The sequence below is a fragment of the Zingiber officinale genome, chromosome 7B (genome assembly GCF_018446385.1).
Source record: "Zingiber officinale cultivar Zhangliang chromosome 7B, Zo_v1.1, whole genome shotgun sequence".
Classification (NCBI taxonomy): Eukaryota; Viridiplantae; Streptophyta; class Magnoliopsida; order Zingiberales; family Zingiberaceae; genus Zingiber; species Zingiber officinale.
Window position 1 is genome coordinate 118,335,316 of NC_055999.1, and position 6,000 is coordinate 118,341,315.

Consider the following 6,000-nt stretch of genomic DNA (forward strand, 5'->3'; position numbering starts at 1 on the left):
TTGAGCTAGCCGGAAGTTTTCCGGGGAGTAATCCACCGAAGGATCGGGATCGTCCACCTTACGGACACGCCGTGGAGTAGGAGCTTTATCTCCGAACCACGTAAATCGACGTGTGTTGGTTTGTTTGCTCTTTCTTATTCTTGTCTTTAGTTTAGCTTGTTTGTTTTGTATTTCCGCTGCGCAAGCTAACATCGTAGGAGAAGCGAGTATTTGGGGGCGCCGTCTATCCAACCCCCCTTCAAGCCGGCCACCGATCCCTTACAATTATGTCCTTTAATGAATTTATAGCAAATTGTCTCAAGATGGTAAATTTTTTAAAAATCTACTGCTCTCAATTTAAACAGTAAGATTCAGGTTTGACATGATTACATTTAGAGACTTTCAAAAATGTAATGGTTCTAATTTGAAATGATTCTAAAGTTTCTAAAGTCATCGTTGAATCTTGGGCAAAACTCGCCGATGGCATTATGAACCTCAAAAACACTTCAAAGCAAGTTAATTATACTTCCTGTATCTTCCTAATTAAGTTTAATCATGCCCTCAAATATGGATTGAAATATTAAGTTTGGGGCATCTCAAAAACACTTGTAGCCAAACTTATTGCACTCCTCATCGTTATAGTATTTTTTTGGCAATCAATTGACACAGTCGATTAAAAAGTTTAAGTAATTGATTGGTGATGCAGCAAGAGTAAAGGTATGATATAATGAAACATAATACATAAATATAAAATTTAAGTACACAATTTAGATATTAAAAAAAAAGTTGAAGATGCACTTTAATTTTATTGCTTTTGTTTCTCCATTTGATAAACTAAATCAATCAAATTAGTTTTTTTTTTCTTTTAGGCGAAGGGGATGGGATGGATGAAAACTCGATTTAGATTTTTTTTTTTCAAGAATATTTTCAGAGATTTTTTTTATCGTAATAGAGATTACAAAAAGGTGTTTTTTTTTATCGTAATAGAGATTACAAAAAAAAAACAAGGTTACATATTAGTTTTTTTTATACCTAATTTATCTCATTATAATAAAAAAAAATGGCAATCAAATGGGCACCCTAACTATTTAAAATATTTCTGCACTGATTTTTTAATTTATTGCTAGATTTTACAGTATTGTCATTCAAAACAATTAGATCCGAGGGGTTGTGGCCCTCAGCTATGTCCATGTCCGCCCACATTTATATCTGTTCATGTCCATTAGCATATCTTTTCTTATATCTTGGTCATCTGTATTAATGACTAGTAATCATTCCTGATTATTACTTCCTTTGTGTTGGTCTAGGGACAGACTGACGAGGGTACTGGGCGAAAGAATTACATTTTTTACCACATAATTTATTCTGCTATATAACTTTTGTTTATCATATGATGTTTCTTTAATTGTATATATTTGCTTATATTATATATGGATGAAAGTTATACTATATTATATTAATGATCACTCTCATAAGTTATTTTTAGCATATGATGTTAGAAAATAATTAAAAGATATTATAGGGGAACTTATGATACTTTACTAAAAAGAGAATACAAATAGAATTTTACTAAAAAAAGAATACAAATAGAATTTTAAGAGTGTAAATTATGATAATATTTTTTTTGAAATAATTTATCTAAAACCCAATGATACAAAAAGGAGTTTCAGTTCAATATTTGTAAGAAATATGAAACTTCTTAAGTAAATTAATGAAGAAACATACGTCATATTTATTTCATATAATTTTAATTATAGAGAAGATTCTTTACGTTAGATGAGCAATCAAAATAAGTTTATATAAATTCATAGCATTTGCTTCGTGTATAAAGAAGACTTTTGAATATTTTTGCGTGTTCATATATTTCGGCTAAATTGAGATGATTTTTTCTCATTCGATGAATTGTGAGTCGTTCACGGATTGTTCACTTTATTTTTATATGAGTTATACTCCTTTGACACTTGGTCATGTCCATCAAGTTTTACTCCTTTAGCGGTCGAAACCTCCCCAAAACCCCAACTCTATTATCAGTTTCGTTCACTTGTTTGTAGACACCTTCTGACTCCTCTCCTGTCATCTTTATCATACGACATTATACAACATATAAATAATTATTTTCATTACTTAATAGGTCTCCTAACCTAAAATCCTGGTCCACACTTGCTGTCATTATTTTATTTTAATTTTATTTATTGGAAATAATAATAAATATTATCTAATTATGATTAACTGTGTAGAAATTAATAGATAGTTATTATACTTGTATAGTAACTTCTTGCTAGCTCAATAATATTATCATTTTATGTTAATTTTATTTATTAGAGAATGATAATTTAATTAAAATAATATTTTAATAAATAAAAGAAAGTAAAGAAACTCAGTAATACTCATTATATTTAAAAAAAAAACAACTGACTGTGTAAAAGATAATTGGCAACTGTTATAGCATATAACAATTGATTTTTAATTTTTTATATATCACAGTAGTTATTGTACGTCATATAGCAATAACCGTTAGTTACACAATAATATTGGATAAAAAGTATTTTTCAGGATAAAATGAATGTTGCGACGTTCATTTATTTTTTATCATATTTATTTATTTATTGATTGTTATTTCTTTCTAAAAATATATCCGGAGGTATCATCAAGCGGGTCCCGCCTTCGCTGCCGCAGGTGATTGGATGATAGAGAACAGCAGCACACGTGGACTCTGAGCAAGTGTCAGGGCCAGTCAGTCAGTGACACTAGAGTCACTGCCATTAAATTAATAAAATTCAGAAAATAAATAATATTATTAGCATTTTTTTTACCAAATATAAAAAATAATAAATTATTTTATTGATTTTATATTTCACGCTTACTGCGCGATCTCATTCTCACTGGCGTTGGGTTTCGGAGGAAGTGCGCGCGTATCATGGATCCCGGCGGCGAGGCTCCCCGGCGGCCCAGCTTCCGGCCGCTCCAGCTCCTCGAGAAGAAGGAACTCGTCGAGTCGTGCTCCACCTCCGACGCTGCCTCCTCCTTCCCGTCGCGGATGGACGACGCCCGCAACGGCGATGATACTGCGCCTCCGCCGGCGGAGGCGACGCGGACCAAGCCGCCCTAGAAGAGGAGCTCCGCCAAGGACCGCCACACGAAGGTGGACGGCCGCGGGCGGCGCATCCGCATGCCGGTGCTCTGCGCCGCCCGCGTCTTCCAGCTCACCCGCGAGCTCGGCCACAAGTCCGAAGGAGAGACCATCGAGTGGCTCCTGCAGCAGGCGGAGCCGGCGGTGATAGCCGCCACCGGCACCGGAACCATCCCTGCAAATTTCACTTCCCTCAACATCTCTCTCCGCAGCTCCTGCTCCTCCTCCCTCTCCGCCCCAAACTCATTCTCCTCCTCCGCCGCCGCCGTCGCGCCGCTCTCCGGCCACGCCTTCCGTTTCCACAGCGAGTTGGACTACACGGGGACGACGAAGACGTCTCCATCTTCCTCTGCTCCTCCCCTGCTTCTCAGCTTCAGCACCTCCAGCGCTCTTGCTGAATCTGCAGAGCCGGTGAGGTCCGAGACCGCGGACCCCGCGAACGCGAGGAAGCGGCGGTGGGAGGAGGAGTTGGTGGGGCGTCGCCACCACCAACCGCCACAGAATCCAATCATGGCGGTCGGTTACGGACAGCCTGGCAGAGTGTGGATGGCCATGGCGAACCCTAACAACCAACAACCCACCATCATTGCTACCACTGCTGAGCCTGACCCATCACCATCAATCTGGCCATTCCCAAACACCGCCGGCGCCGCCCCCAGCGGGCTCCAGTACTTCATGAACTTCCCGCAGCCGGCGGCCGCGTCCCCCACGGCGGTGCTGCAGACAGCTGCCCACCAACTGAGCCACGCGGGCGGAGAGGCGCCGCACATGGGGATCCTGGCGGCGCTCAACGCGTACGGCCGGCCGCCGCCGACCAACGCCAACTCGCCGCCGTCGAGCCAGTAAATTGAGCACTGCTGCGATCGCACGTAATAATTTCGCCGCCGTCTTTTAATTAATTTGCATGCGATTCCAATTTTTTTTCTTTTTCTTATGGAGTTAATTAAATTCTTCTTTGATTGCTTGATCGATTTCACTCTTCAATCGCAATATACTTGTAATAAAACAGGGGAAAACATTTCAATTAATTAAGATACTTATAAATTTACCCTAACACTAATAATTTTACATAAATTTAAATTTCATCAAACATCGTAGCAATTAAGATGATTATACTCACCCCAGATTACACGGAGATTACACGGAGGGAAGTAAATCATGTTTAAAACTACTTTAGGCATTTATTTTTTTTTAAAAAAAAATTATTCTCAAGGCTACTTATGTAAGCAAAGGCTGACAGTGAGGAGTTGCTTTTGTTGAAATAGCATGATGATGGACCCCTGCAGTTGCTCTTTTAACTTCCACCTCTTCTTGTTATGGCCAAACTTTTGGCTTTTTCCACATGATGCCTCAGCTTTTGGCCGCTATCTCCAAGTTTGAAACTGCATCATCATCATCATCTCCATTGGGTGAGTGATTCCTCACTCTGCAATTTCACAAAATTAATTTCCAATATTTTCAAGTTAACCTGCCAAGAACTAGAAAGAAGAACACCTTTTTTAATTGCAACTTATGAATTTACAGTTGCTGAAGTTGGTTTTACCAAATAACTCGATAGCCATTGTATCAAAATTGTGCCAAAATTAACACAGGTGGTACTGATATGCTGAAAGATATGTTAGGGACATTGAAAGTGTGAAATTGATATTCAGAATGTACTCAAAGGCTCTTAATGTATGAGGAACATACACACACCTGAATGTGCATTCTAGATCCATTTTATGTGATTTGAAATTCAATCATTTCACTTTAGGTTTTAGATTCTATTGTGTTATATGAAGTTGAATGTTGGCATATGAGAGTGTTAGAGAAGAGAATATTAAAATGGATATGTTGATATATGAGCATAGAGAAAATAAGAGTTCTACTTATTAGGGAAAAATAGGAAAACTATGATACAAACATGTATTTTAATGACTGTAATTTTAACACAGGGAACTTCTACAGGACCAAAAGGAAAAGAGATAGTATAAGAAGGCAAAGCTGATGGAAAGTATCATTATCTACTCTAAAAGAAAGAAGCAAGAATCAGTGATATGAAAAAGCAGCTGGTAAAAGTCAAGCTGTCTACTAAGCTCCAATTGGCATGGATTCTGTAAAGGCAGATGAGAAAGGAACTCTTCAAGTAACACATTACTGAATCCTTTATATCAGAGTCAGCATCAATTATGGGTGACAAGTAGAATGGAGTTCACATGAGTTGAAAGCTTTACAAGATAGGCGTTTGTTTGAAACAAAATACGTATAACACTTCTGAAAAAAGTCTTTGGTGTGGCTTAAAAAGAAAAAAAGAAAATGAACAACACAGCAATGTTCATAAATAGAGATTGTGATTTGTTAGTGGACAATGTTCATGAACAATGATCATGAACATAGCTTGTGAACCATGTTCATCAACAAAGAAGTTTGCTAAATGAACATACATTGGGATGTAAACAAGCCAAGCTGATCCAAACTATGTGGTGTTCAAGCTCGTTTGATAAGGTAGTCAAGCCAAACCTAAAATGGACCGAGCCATTAAAATGATTGTTTAAGCTTGGATTGACTTCTTTTTAATGAGCTTAAGCTTGGTATTGAGTTTGACTTGAGCTTGGTTTGTTTAAATGTTATCGAGTTTTCAATTTAACTTTGTTTAATTCTTTGGTTAGTTCTTGAACTTGATAATACAAATTTATTTATTTATTTATTTTAAAAGTTTCTTTATTTATTTACTAAGTTGATAAGAATTTTATTGATAAACATGGTTCGCAAATATTGCTCACCAATGTTGTTTATGAACAATAACAAGCTGAACACATATGTGTTCAAGTTTGTTTGTTTAGTTAAACGAGTTGTTCAAGCTTGTTCACTTAGTTAAACAAGTTGTTCGTTTAATTGATCTTATGTGTATT

The 6,000-nt window shown here is 37.3% G+C and overlaps 1 pseudogene; it reads left to right on the top strand.

Annotated features, from left to right (window-relative positions):
• The first annotated feature begins 2,866 nt into the window (after positions 1 to 2,866).
• Positions 2,867 to 5,330, top strand: LOC122004801 (annotated as a pseudogene).
• Positions 5,331 to 6,000: the final 670 nt, after the last annotated feature.